This window comes from Microtus pennsylvanicus, chromosome 8 (assembly GCF_037038515.1).
Source record: "Microtus pennsylvanicus isolate mMicPen1 chromosome 8, mMicPen1.hap1, whole genome shotgun sequence".
Classification (NCBI taxonomy): Eukaryota; Metazoa; Chordata; class Mammalia; order Rodentia; family Cricetidae; genus Microtus; species Microtus pennsylvanicus.
The window spans coordinates 40,065,925-40,080,652 of record NC_134586.1 but is presented as its reverse complement, the minus strand read 5'-3'; positions in this window follow the sequence as shown (position 1 = coordinate 40,080,652).

Here is a 14,728-nt window from a genome sequence, read left to right as displayed (position 1 = left end):
CTCAGTCTGTTCTAGAACTAGTGCACATACACACACAGAAGACTGATACAGAACTTATTTTACAATTTATACAAAGCTCAACTTGATAAAGATAAAGCACAGGGGCAGAAGACATGTGATGGCTATTATTGGTTGTCAACTTGACTACATCTGGAGTTAACAAAGACCCAAGCACCTGGGTAACCTGTAAGGCATTGTTTTCTTAATTAAATCACTTGAAGTGGAAGACTTACCTTTAATCCAGATTCTTTGAGGTGGAAAGATCCACCTTTAATCTGGGCCATACCTTCTGGTGACTGCCTGTATAAAGGACATGGAAGAAGCAAGTTTTTGCTCTTTGCTTGTGTGTCTTTGATCTTGTTTACAAGTTTACTGAGCAACTGGATTCTTGGATTTTTCATTTGTAGACAATATTGTTGGTGTTGAACCAGCTGGACCTCAGTCTGTAAGCCAATTCTAATAAATCTCTCCTCTCTCTCTCTCTCTCTCTCTCTCTCTCTCTCTCTCTCTCTCTCTCTCTCTCTCTCTCTCATATATATATATATATGTGTGTGTGTGTGTGTGTGTGTGTGTGTGTATACACACATGTGTGTATGTGTACAAATACACAAATACACACACACACACACAACCAGTTCTGTTCCTTTAGAGAACCCTGACTAATATAAGAGGGAAAAGCATAAAATACTCAGAAGAAGACAAGCATAAGTCTTCTGGGTTTTTTTGGTTTGAATAAGAATGCCCCCATAGACACATATATTTGAAAACTTAGTCATTGGGGAGTGGCACTCTCTGAAAAGGGTATGGAGGTGTGGTCTTGATGGAAAAGTTTATCACAGGGTGTGGGCTTCAGTCCAAACCCAGTCTCTGTCTCTGTCTTGTTGTGTTTCTGTCTCTATCTCTGTCTACCTATGAATCAGGATGCAGCTCTCAGCTTCTGTTCCAGTGCCTATCTGCATGCCGGCATGCTTACTGCTATGGTGATAATGGACTAAACCTCTGAAACTGTAAGCAAGCCACCAATTAATCGCTTTCTTTAGTAAGAGCTGCCTTGATCATAGTGTTTCTTCACATCAATAAAACAGTGACTAAGACCATGAGTTTGAACTGTGCAGATTTTTTTTAAATGAATCACAAAACTGCAAGTAACAAAAGAGGGACATGTCATCTGAGATTTCACAAAATGTAAAAGATTTCGTACTTAGAAAAGTCCCTCCAAAAATTTTTAAAGATATAACACAGCAATAAAAAGAAAAATAATCTGAATTCATCGAAGAATTTGAGCAGCTATACATCCATAGAAAATGTAACTAGTCAGTGTGCATGTGAAAAAGTGCACAGATCACTAGCTGTCAGGGATCTTCATATCAAATGACAGAACGGCAGCCTCTTTCCACCCACTATAATGGCGAAGATACAGATGGGAACAAGTGTGGGCGAAGAGCTTCCAATATATTTCCTAAGGTTGCAAATAGTGCAACCCAGCATTCCCAGGCAGACACCCACCCAAGAAGACACATAAGAATTGTCGTGTGGTAGATCCGTGAAGCTCTTAGATTCCTTAAGAGAGGTTTCTAACAAAGAAACTGACAACTAGTCAGAGTACAGAGAACAAGCACCCATGGAGTGCTCCTCCATACACAAGACATCTGTATCATACTTCTTATCCCCAGGTCTCAGGGACCGCCATGGAAGAGAGGTGTGGAAAGATTAAAAGATTAAGACATCCTCCAGATGTCGGGGAAGACTAGGGCAAAGCAATGTCTTCTGAACATGACAGGACCACGGCACCGAGGAACTCAGCAGTGATGGTTGTCTGCATAAGACCTCAGGATCAGACCCATCAACAGTCCAGAATGGAAGGACGAAAGGTTCATGAACCCCAACCCTTAGCTGAGGAGCTAGTGACTCCTGATGGGGACTGCAAGAGGGAGAGCCAGTTTTCTTTAAGGTTGTGTCCTCCTGTAAGTCAATCATGTTTCTGTGGATGGCCATATACCCATGAGTATATGGACAGAACAAATAGGATTCAAAGAAGATGTAAAGTTGCCTGCAGGCATGGGGTGAATCTGGGAGAACTTAAAAGAGGAACGGGAATGAATATGATCAAAATACACTGTCTTCTTGCGTGAAATTCTCAAATAGCTAATACAAACATATTTAAATTTATGTAAATATTCACAGCATTATTTGTGATAGCCAAAAAATGGAAACAACTCAAGGATCCATCAATTGATGAATAGATAAAGAATATATAGTACATGTTTTTGAAGATGACTCAGAGATAAAATATTGCCACACCAGTGTGAGGACCTGAATTCAAATTTACAGCCCCCTTGTTTGAAAAAAAAGAAGAAAGTATGATGAGTGTCTATAATCCCAGCACTACTATGGCAAGATAGAAGTCAGAGACAGGAGAGTACCTGGAAACTTATAGGCATGCTATCCTATACAAACATCCAGTGGAAAAACAACAAAAGAAGCCCTGTCTCAAACAAGGTAAAACACTCGAGATCACCCTCTGTCTTCCACAAGCATACCATAATACAAGTATCACTCCCGCCCCTGTCCCCCTGCCCCGACAACACACACACACACACACACACACACACACACACACACACACACACACAGAATATATAGTATAAACGTCAGTGGCATATTGATAAGGAATGAGAATGAAGTACTGATCCATGCTATAAAATAGGTGATCCTTAAAAATAGGAAGCTGAGTCAGGTTGATCAAGAAGTACCAATACATGATTCCATTTTTTAAAAAGAGATTTATTTATTTATTATGCATACAGTGTTCTGTCTACATGTTTGCCTGCGGGCCAGAAGAGGGCGCCAGAACAAGCTAATCTACAGAGGAAGAAAATCAGCTAGTGCTTGTGAATTCAGCTGTAGAGCAGACACAGTGAGGAAAGTCTGTAGAACATGAACAGTAACCACTATTTACTGTGAGTTTCTTGGGGGTAAGAAAAACATTTTATGCTGTGTATGGTGATAGCAACTCAACCAATTTTAAAAAATTTCATTGAGTTACATTACATAAATTTTATAGCATGAATTATGTGCCAATACAACTGTCATAAAAGATACTTCCTGATCCGAATCCCAGGAAGTTATTGGGAAAACTATATAGTGGAAGCTCAGTTTGTGCAGACTCATCATGTTTCCCTGGAATTCAAAACTCGTTTCTGTCCAACAAGGACTCCCAGAAGTGGAAGCTTTCCCAGGTCTTTATCTGGCAGCTGGGTCATCGCTCTGCAAGTCAGACAGGAAATCAGCCTGAGTGTGTGAGAGCTAACAAATGGGCTGGGGGATTGCTCATCGGCTAAGTGCTCTTATTCCTGGTGTAACTGTGACGGGCTGTGTTCACACCTGTAACTACATAACAGGCTGAGAGAGGTACTTCCTGTGTCTGCAACCTCAGGGCTAGAGAAACCGGAGACAGGAGAATGGCTGGGGATTCCTGACTGCCAGCCTAGCCGGAAAACAGTCAGGGTCGCAAAAGATAGAGGAGGATACTGAACGCTCTCTTCCGGCCTATGCACTCAGAGCATAGACAGAACACAAACATACAAAGAAAAGAAGAACTAACAAAAGCTGTGCAGTTAAATACTTTATTAATGACGAGAGGCATTTTGTATCAGCAAAGAAAGAAGCTCTTTGCCTCATTGTCTTTTGCTGTGCATGCATCACAGTAGCCCCATAAACCTATTTTACAGGCAAATAAACTGAGGCTTGGAGAATTGACATAGCACAGCATCTTTGTGATGCTTCCGAAATTCACATGTCCTGGGATGGCAGAAACCTTCTTTCTACAAACATCACAGTTACTTTTCAAAGAGAATAAGAAGTGGATGACTTGGATGGAATGTTCAGTTGGTAACGACTGGTGCACATTTCTTCCGGAGAGCCCTCTGATGAATTCACCATTCAGTTTGAATATCCTCTGGTCTGCGAAGCCCTCTCCTGCCTCCCTCTTGCTTGCTGACTGCTGCTTGAACACTTCTACTCTGTGCTGTTACTGAACGGATACTGATGCTCGTACCTCTGTCTCCACTGCAGCAACGGCTGCAAGCGCCATCGCCCATCTCAAATCTGAAGCCCAGGGCAGGTCAGAGGACAGGTGTTTGTTTTACTCTAGCTTCCTAATCTTTGTTGGGAGCCAGCGCACAAAGCAGGTTTGCGTGCTGCAAGAAGGGAGGCCGTTTCTGCATTGGCACTAGATTGTTCCCCGTGAACCTACACTTAGAGCTTTATAAACGGTGCAGTGGAGACCGACTCTAAGACACTGACTTTAGATTCCTCCTTACTCTGATCTGAAACTGCTGAAAACTCAGAATTTGTAGGTGATTATTTTGTCTTTACCCTTGGGCCTCTGTTCTCTTAAAAATTATTGAAGTTCTATCTTTTAAAATTAATGACCCGGTATGAAATTTCAGAGCAACTCAAATTGATTCGTCTATTTACTTACCTCTTTTAAATGTAAAATAAAATTGCATTTGTGTGTAAAATCCCCCAGCACCAATGGAAACTGCGATTCTACATTTGCTGAGAAATATCTTTATTTGTCCTCTGGGAGATCTTAAACTTTAGTTGGCTTCTATGAAACTTTTATGAGAACAAAACTAGGGAATGGCTTTTCCTTCAAACAGGTACTCTTTATTGTTCCACAGAAGAGCACACAGGCCTGAAACAGAAGTTTTGCCTCAGCAAATTACTGCCTGCCGCTTACAGAGAAAAGGCCAAAGGGGGGATAGAGCGGGGAGACAACTGCCAGCACTCCTGAATTGCAGACTGTAACATCAGGTCACAACCATATTATTTCCCAGCTTATCTAAATATTGCCTCAAATGTCTTCCTCAAGTGGGTAGCATTGCTATTAACTCCCAGCACGGTGAGAAGAGTCCATCTGCCTTCTCGGGCAAGTGTAAAGATGTCACTGCTTCTAGCAGGAGGGTAAAGTGAGCAGGGTGGAGGCTGAAGGGCATTCTGCTTATATTCAGCTGTGTGTTTTGTGGTGTGTGTGTGTGTGTGTGTGCGCGCGCACTTATGTAAGGGTGAGGTGGGTGTGTCTGTCTGTCAGTCTGCCTTTATGCAGCAGTAAATGTGTATGTGTATGATGTGCGTGTGTTTATGTGTATGCACACCCACACACGCACATATATACGTGTTTAGGACAGAGTTCAATCTCTAGTAATATTCTTTAGGAACCTGATCATCTTATTTTAGGGGTTAGCATCTCTCAGCAGCCGGCACCTGTCAGTTCTGCTACACTGATCGGTCATCAGTAAGCTCAAGGTATCTACCTACTTCTGCTTCCCCAGTTCTGGGACTATATGTGTCTGCCCTCATGCCTTGCTTCATTTTACAAGGGTTCTGGGGTTTGAACTCAGTTCCTCATGCTTGGACATCAAACACATTACCGATTTGTTATTCCCCCAGTCCCTGAGCTGCATTTGCGATGGAAGTCACACAACCTACCTAAAGCCAAAAGGGAGAAGTCGGGAAAGCACTTGATGTTATCAGATGCAGCTAAAGTTATCACATCTTTGTGGATCTTTCTGTGATGTTCCTTTATCTCCCAAGCTGCCTAGCCATTGAAGTACACCCTTAGAGATTTCACAGGCAGGATGATGGGAGAACCCAGAAACCAGCCTACTTCCATGAAACAGAGAATTAAGGTAAAAAATTTTCTGTAGAAAGATCATCTTAGGATATCTAGATAAACAAATCCAGTTGCCCATGTTTTTGTGACAGGGTGACCGGAAGAAGCAGAAGGGAATGAGCTGTGTTCTCGGCTTTGAAAGTGGAGAAAGAAATCCTCTTGGATCTAGAAAAAGCACACAGAATCCCCAGAATATTCAGAAGGAACCCCACTCAATAAACTTGTTTTAGCTTGTTTTAGAACCTTGTCCTTGAGGTAGTATGACTTAGAAATGTCTCCCACAGACTCAGGCATTCATACTCTTGGTCCCCAGTTGGTGGTACTGTGCTGGAAAATTAGGAGGTGGGGCCTTGCAGGAGTAAGTACCCCACTGGAGGCCAGCATTGAGGCTTGGTAAATTCACCCCACTTACTGTGTGCTCACAGTCGGGGGATCTGAGCTCTCAGCCTCCTGCCATCATGCCTGACTCTTACTGCTGTGTTTCTTCACCATGGTGGAGACTTATCGCTTTGAATACAAAGGTTAAAATAAACACTTCCTTCTGTGAGTCACTTCTGGACTTTGTGCTTTATCACAGCAAGAGAACAGTAAGTAACACACACTTCCAGAGCTGTGAGCTGATGAGCTGATGAGCTGATGTGGTTTCAAGTCATTACATTTGGTGTCGTTGGCTCCCCCAGGGAGCTAATGCAGTGGGTTGCCAGTGTTTTCCTCTCCTCACTCCATCTTTAGCTTTTCTCAGTTTTCTTTTGGTTACCATTAATTTTTCTTTTGCCCCCAGTGCCTCTCTTGGCCCAAGTGCATGTGTACATCAGCTCCAGCCTCCTCCCCAGTCCTTCATGCCACTACTGTGCAGTGATCACTCTTGGGAAAACACAAGTGAATTTATGAAACCCCCTCTTCAGTAAACCCATTAATTCTTTACTCTTAAAGTTAAAAATAAATTCAGTGTCATGATGCACAGTGTTACCCAGTCTGATCTGATCTCTGTGACCTCCTCCAGTGTAATCAGTGTTGAGTAACAGTTCTGAGTCAGAATGCTTGAATCCAAAATTCCTCTTGTAGCTTTTGATGACTGTTCTTAGTTGTCAACTTGACTACATCTGGAATTAACTGAGGTCTAAGGGGCTGGGTACACCAATAAAGGACTTTTCTTAAATAAATTACTTGAAGTAGATGGACTCTCCTTTGATCTGGATTTTTTTTTTTTTTAGGGTAGGAAGATATACCTTTAACCCAGATCTTTTGAGTTGGGAAGTTCTGGGCCACACCTGCTGGCAGTCTATGTAACTTTGGGATCCTGGCAAGTACTAAAGATCATACAAGACACCCAGCCTCATGGACTGAACAACTCTGGTCTTGACCCTTGTATTGGTAGATAGCCATTATTTGACAAGTTAGATCACATCCTGTAAACCATTCTAATAAATTTCCTACATATATATTTTTGTACATACATATATGTCTAGGTTGATTTTATTTCACTTTCCTGGTTTTTCTTTTTAATCACATTATCTTTTAGCTGATGAGTAATCACCTTGACTGTGATTTTTCTCTAGAATAGTACAAAACTGCAAGATCCTTACAGGGTACTCTGTACTATAATTATCTCACAGTATAAAGTACATACCCAGAGAGAATTCTTCCTGTGCTGTTTTGTGTTAAATACCAGCTCTTGTAAGCATTACAGCTCAGATGGAAAGGTAACCTGGCAGTTAGGAGCCAAGGAACACCACAAAGTCACCGTAAACTTGACAGCTTAGAGCTCTACTCCAGGAAAAGGGTTCCCCAATGCAATTGTAACAACTCTGCTCAGGCAGATTGGGGTTTCCCCAGAGAAGTTGCTACAACTCTTCTCTGCTTTGCTCTGGAGAAGTGTTACCGCTTTGCTCTGGTCCCTAGGAATGTAATAACTCTGCTCCTCTAGGGGAAAGTTTCCCCATGAAGGTGTTACAAATCTGTTCTGCTCCAGCTTGGTGAAAGTTGTTACAGCTGGGCTCGGCTCCAGGGAAAGTGTCACACTGCACAACAAACCTCATTCAAGAGATTTATTGGGAAAGAAGAATCCAGGAGGGCGGTTGCCTCAGCAAAGAAATAGCAGCAAACTGGACAGAGTACAGAATGTACACAGGGTTTCTTAGGTTTGGTGTGTGGCTTTCCAGGGTAGCTTGGGACTGACTGGAGGATTTTTGTGGTCTGATTTTAGGGCAAGCTCAGGGATTGGTATAATTTCTTGACCAAGGATTGGCAGTATTTCAAGCTCAGGGACCTCAGGGATTAATGGGATTCTGTGCTCAGAAATAGGTGGAATTCTACAGCCTGACTCTGGGGCCAACTCAAGAATTGGTGAGATTTCAAGCCCTGGTCTTGGGGTTAAGTCAGGTTCAGAGTGTTCAGGGTGCTTTTCCTTGGCCCAGGTCTCGGATCTAGTCAGGGGCAGTATGTTTTCCCTTGACCCCCTTCCCCATACACTTCTGAAAGTTGAGTTTTTATTTCCCTTATGAATGGTATGTATTAAGTGTAAGCCCCTAGAGTCACAAGTGGTTAGGCCCCTCCCTTGAGGACTTCCAACTGTCAAGTTCTGTCCACAGAACACTCTAACTTCCCTAATGGCTAAACTATGCCCCCACCTGGTGTAGGAGGACCTTCTTCCTATGTGTTACTTGTATTGGTTAATGAATAAAGAAACTGCCTTGGCCTGATAGGCCAGAACTTAGGTAGGCAGAGAAGACAGAACTGAATTCTGGGAGGAAGAAAGCAGAGTCAGAGAGAAGCCATGGATCCTCTGCCTGAGACAGATGTTGGTTAGAATCTTCCTAGTAAGCCACTGCCACATGGCAATATACAGATTAATAGAAATGGGTTAAATCAAGATGTGAGAGTTAGCCAATAAGAGGCTAGAAATAATGGGCCAAACAGTGATTTAATTAATGCGATTTCTGTGTGAGTATTTCAAGGGCTAAACTAGCTGGGTGGCTAGGGCCAACAAGTGGGCCTTCCTTGCAACACCCACCCTGACTTTTCAACATGGGTGTTTGGAGGGAGCCCTTGTTTGTCCTGGCTGCCCAGCTAGCTTACACCTGAAATAACCACACAGAAACTGTATTCATTAAAACACTGCTTGGTCCATTAACTCTAGTTTCTTATTGGCTAATTCTTACATCTTAATTTAACCTTTTCTATTAATCTATGTATCACCACGTGACTTTGGCTTACCGGCAAGATTCTAACCGGCATCCGTCTCAGGCAGAAGATCCATGGCGTCTCTCAATCTGCCCTTCTTTCCAGCATTCAGTTCTGTCTTCTCCACTTACCTAAGTTCTGTCCCATCAGGCCCAAAGCAGTTTCTTTATTCATTAACCAATGAAAGCAATACATGAACAAAATAACCTCCTACACCACATGGGAATTATCATATAAGACCTAACAAAGCTTTAATAAAAAGAGTCTAAGCATACAAAAATAGAGCCAAACATGACTTTCTGATAACTGCCTTTTCTCGGGTAGGCTTGATACTGGTGACAAAGAGAGGCATGGCTACCGTAAACACTTTTATCAAACACTTAAATGAGGTTTATGAGCAGCAAGCTCCTTGCTACTTGGTTACAGTGAGAACCCAACAGTTTCCAGAGCTGGGGCGGTAAAATGGCTCCTGCTGGTGCCTGCACCATGAGGCTAAGATCTCAGGCAGCAAGGGAAGGAGTCATTCACCAATGCCATTCACCAACTCATATGCTAAACTGAGTTGTGCCGTTTAAGTGTCAACTCATGCAATCAAAAACCATTACAGTTGTTCAGTAAAGACAGATCCAGATAAAAGAAACCTACAAACAGGTTACAGTATGTTTAAAAATAGACCTAGGCTTGGGAGAGAGAAGAGAAAGGGTATATACAGTCATAAATTAAAATAGTTTAAAAGTAATAAAATAAAGTCCTAAAAAAGAAATAAAGTAACAAAATGAAAATAAATAAAAGCTATGTAAAGATGGAAAAACACAGTGAGTATGGATTATATATATTATTGTGTTGTCTTTAGAGTTTCTGATTGCTAATGAAGGAACAGCAACTGCAAAGACAAATTGGATTGTGAAAACTGTTGGATTAAGCCAACCTATACATTTTTTTTCAAATGTCTTGATTTCTAAATGGAAATAAAGAGAAACATTACTTGAGGGAGAGGTATAGACTGAAGTTTCTCTCCCACCCAGTCCCTTCAGTATTTTAGTCCCAAAGAAACACAGATGTGATTAATTATAAACTGTTTGGCCTATCAACTCAGGTTTATTATTAACTAGTTCTTCCAACTTGAATTAACCCAAAATTCTTATCTATTTTTAGTCACATGGCTTCGTACCTTTACTCAGTAAGGCATTCTCATCTTGCTTCCTCTGCATGTGGCTTGTGACTGCTTCTCTGCCTTTTCTCTTCCCAGAATTCTCCTTGTCCTGTCACCCTGCCTATACATCCAGCCTGGCTACTGGTCAGTCAGCATTTTATTAAATCAATATGAGTGACAAATATTTGCAGTGTACAAGAGCATTACCCCATAGAAGTGAAGCCATATTTTTATTTCCACATGAAATGAGCGGTTGTGGATTCATTCCAGGTTGATATGAATCATGTTTGATCAGGGAAGAGTTCCCCCTGCCCTTAAAATCCTAGCTACAGACATAAACAAATTAACTTACAAAAACTACAAAACACATGACATACATTTTACCTGTTCAAACATAAAACAAGAAATCATCTTAAATGACTCGTATACACCACATATTCCATGATAGTAACAAATGTTACCTTTAAAAGTTTTTGCTTTTTCAGAATAAGGGGACCAAACACCAATGAAAACAGATGACCCAGGTGATCCAACACTCCAGAAGGTCTCTGTTCCAGTTTCTGAATTCTGCATTCAGAACAGCTTCAAGGCTGCTGGCTGAGATGATCCAGCCTCACAGACTACTCCAGCCAAGATGTAACCATTTATCCTGAATTTTCTCAATATTTCCCCAAAGATGACAGTGCCCCCGGACAACAAGAAGCAGTCTAAAGAAAATAGCACCCATATTCCCCAAAAATGGGTTATGGAAATTTGTTATCAATTAAGTAGGGTTGGTTATAAACTGTTAATGGCCATAGTCAGAAAAATAGGTAAACAAAAGAATTAAATTCAAAGATCTCTTTCTAAAGGAGAAAAAGGGGATATGATACAGAAATGGCAGTAAAAGAGTATATTATTGAATCTACTTTACTCCAAAAATATTAATCTCAAAATATTTTATATTACTATAGATTTTGGTTTATTGATACAAATGTAGAGTTATTTTGCTATAATATATGTATGTTTCTACTCTTGTTTGGGGGTATTGTGCTTATGCAACTCATTTTAAAATGTACAGTTAAGAAATACAGGTTAATAGTCATTGATAATAATCAAACTTGTAATCATATTAGGTATTTTTCAAGTTTAAACAGATATATTTAGATAGCTATATTGTCTTTAAACTCTTCAAAGACCTACAGAATATGGCATTTAAAGTGTTTAATAACCTAAGTCTTTTCAAGACTATGAGATACCCTTGCTCTTGACAGCACCAAAATACTTCAAAAGTAGATGATGGGAATCAAAGACCCTCCTTATGGAGTTTTTTTTTTTTTATGGTAAAAGCTAGCCATTTGGGCAAGAAACTGTACTTGCTTCAATTGCTGATAGTGTACTGTCCAAATTGGAGCAGTAGGACACACAAGAAAGTGACTGCCAAACTTTGTCAAGACAAGGTAAGAAAGGTTTTCGAAATTCCCTACTGCTCAAAAATGTGTGTCAGATATTCTAGGCCTATAGGTTGAAGATGGATGCCCCAACGTTACAAAAGAAAGTAGGTGATTGTCCAGGTAGCCAGTTATTTCTGTCATCTCTTAATTTAGGAAGTCCCTTGTTCTGCACTTCCTGTTTACTCAGGTAATATTGTATTCTTCTCAGGTCTTTGATGGGGTTGATAGTAACATTTCTTCCTAATCATGGTAGAAAGCAAATTAGGTACGAAACTCTGGAATCGTCAGGAAGGACAGCTGATGGATTATTTTCTCTATTTTTCCAAATACAAATGGACTGCATATTTTAACTGTAATTCTTACTTGATAACTGTTTTTGTTGTATGTAATTTTATTTTGTTAAATGTAAAATGTTCCTTTTTAATTAGAACAAAAGGTGGGAAATGTGGACTATTCCTTTACATGTGTGAATATATGTCACTGTAATTAGGTTAATTAAGAAATTGACTTGCCAATAGCTGGACAGGTAGAGGTAAGACAGGACTTGCAGATGAAAAGAAGGCACAAAAAAGAGGAGGAGTCTGAGAATTGTGAGAATACACACTCAAAAAAAGGAGACTTCAATTTCCCAGAATCCAAAAGACAGTCCAAATAGCCAGACATAGACTCAACTTATCTATAGGAGGATTTCAGGAGGTTGCTGCCCCTCTACAGAAAGGAGTCTTTTCCCTTACCACAGGCAGAATGAACAAATGGCTTACCCATGGCGTCAATTAGCATACCAAAGCCAGTGCTGGCCTCAGGGCTCCCTCAGTAGCACAATCAAGTTTCTGAGTCCCTGCTACCATCCTAGTACACTTGATTTTTTGTGCGTGTGAGAAATAACGATCTACACTTGTAGACATGAGCCTGTCTTTTCTCCAATGAGTATTTCCAGCACTTTTGCAAAAAATAAGACATTTATAGCCCCGAGTGTTCATGCCTGAGTCTTCCATTCTGTTCAATTGGTCTACATGCCTATTTTCGAGCTAGTAGCATGCTATTTTTATTACTGCCTCTGTAATATAACTTGAAGCCATATGTGGTGACTTAGTAATGCCTCCAGCCTTACTCCTTTTGTAGAGGTTTACTTTGACTATCTCAGGTCTTTTGTGTTTTCAAAGGTATTTTAAGTTTGTTTTACTTATGTGTGGTGGTTTGAATGTAATTGGCCCCCATAATCTCATAGGGATTGGCACTCTTAGGAGGTGTGGCTTTGTTGAAGTAGGTATGGCCTCCTTGGAGAAAATATGTCATAACAATAGGAGGTGGACTTTGAGGTTTCATATATGCTCAAGTCAGGTCCAGAGTCTCAGACCACTTTCTGTGGGTCAAGACGTAGGAATCTCAACTCCTTCTCCAGCACCATGTCTGTCTGTATGCCACCATGTCATACTATGATAATGAACTAAACCTGATAAAATGTGAGCCACTCTATTCAAATGTTTTTCTTTCATAAGAGTTTCCGTGATCATGGTGTCTCTTCGTAACAATCGGAGACCTAACAAGACACTATGTCTCTGAAGAATATTGGTATTTTGATGGGAATTGCATTACATCTGTAGATTGTTCATTCTACTAACCCAAGAGCATGACTGATCTTTCCTTCTAGGGCCTTCAATTTCTGTGGGGTGCTTTTAAGTTCTCATGCTGGTTATTTGCTTCCAGGTTAGGTTTACTCTAGCTATTTTAGAAGTAACTTTGAATAGGAATGTTTTCATGATCTCTTCTCTATGTTAGTGATATATAGGAACATGTCTTTTCTTTTCTTTTTTAAATTTATTTATTTATTAAAATTTCCGTCTCTTCCCCGCCACCGCCTCCCATTTCCCTCCCCCTCCCCCAATTAAGTCTCCCCCCCAGCCCGAAAAGCAATCAGGGTTCCTTGTCCTGTGGGAAGTCCAAGGAACCCCCACCTCCATCCAGGTCTAGTAAGTTGAGCATCCAAACTGCCTAGGCTCCCACAAAGCCAGTGCGTGCAGTAGGATCAGAAACCCATTGCCATTGTTCTTGAGTTCTCAGTAGTCCTCATTGTCCACTATGTTCAGAGAGTCCGGTTTTATCCCAGGCTTTTCCAGACCCAGGCCAGCTGGCCTTGGTGAGTTCCCAATAGAACATCCCCATTGTCTCAATGTGTGGGGGTGTTAATTCTATACTCTACTACTTTGCTTCAAGCATTTATCATTTGCAGGAGTTTCCTGATGGAAACTTTAAGGTCTCTTGTATATAGTCATTGAACTTTTTTTCTTGCTTTCTGTTAATTAATGATAAACTAGGAAATAAGAAGCTATACTGAATAACTGCTATGTTCCAAATACTAGGGAGACGTAATCCAAATTCTTCTCAGTCTGAGTTGTAGATTTTTATACAGGTGCCTTTTACTTTACTGAGAAAGTACTTTTTAATCTTAATTTTCTAAGTGAGTGTATAAAAACTAAGAGTGTGTGTCTGGTGTCTATGGCTCCTTTTCCAGGGTCTGTTAGCACAGTGAGTTATCTTAACTGGTTTCTGAATTAACAACTCTAGCTCTTATTCCTTGCCTCACAATAAACTCAAGCTTTCAAGCATCATTTTTTGTATATGTTGTTGTGGGATTCAGTTTGCTAATATTTTTCTTACTTGTTTATTACTTTGGAGATGGGAGTTTGCCCTATTAGACACGTTATCTTACCTCAGTGAAGTTATCTCTTCTTATAGAATTTATCCTAATATTATCAACTTAGTCTTCTAGGATAAAGTCGAGGATTCTTTGGACTGTGTCTCTGGATCTCGGAGTGGGACAGGCAGTCTGTCGTTTCAAAATGTAGATACCCAAGTTTCCTGAAGATAAGGGACCGGGTGATGGGAAACACCGAAACATTAAAGCGTTCTTGTTTATCAAGGAAATCTTTCAGAAAGATGAAGGAATTTTAAGTCTCAGACCTGTTTTCCCACTCTCTCCACTTTGCAAAGGATTTCATCAAAACAAAATCCTTCGCGTTGCCTGGCGAAGCCTCTAAACCAGGTAGCAACGGTCACGCAAAGTTGGTAACTGTTCAGATAAAGCGTGTTGGGGGTTTCAAGCACAGAAAAGGGCACGTTTCTTACTTTCACTATTCAAATGCCCCAGAACGCTGCCAGGCTTGCGCGCAGACGCAGGAGGAGCCCGCGCCACTCGGAAAGCCTTGCCCCTCCCGGAGGAAGTGGGCGGAACCTCTCGTGGCGACTCTTTTGCTGCGGTGCCTCAGTACGTTCGACGTCACT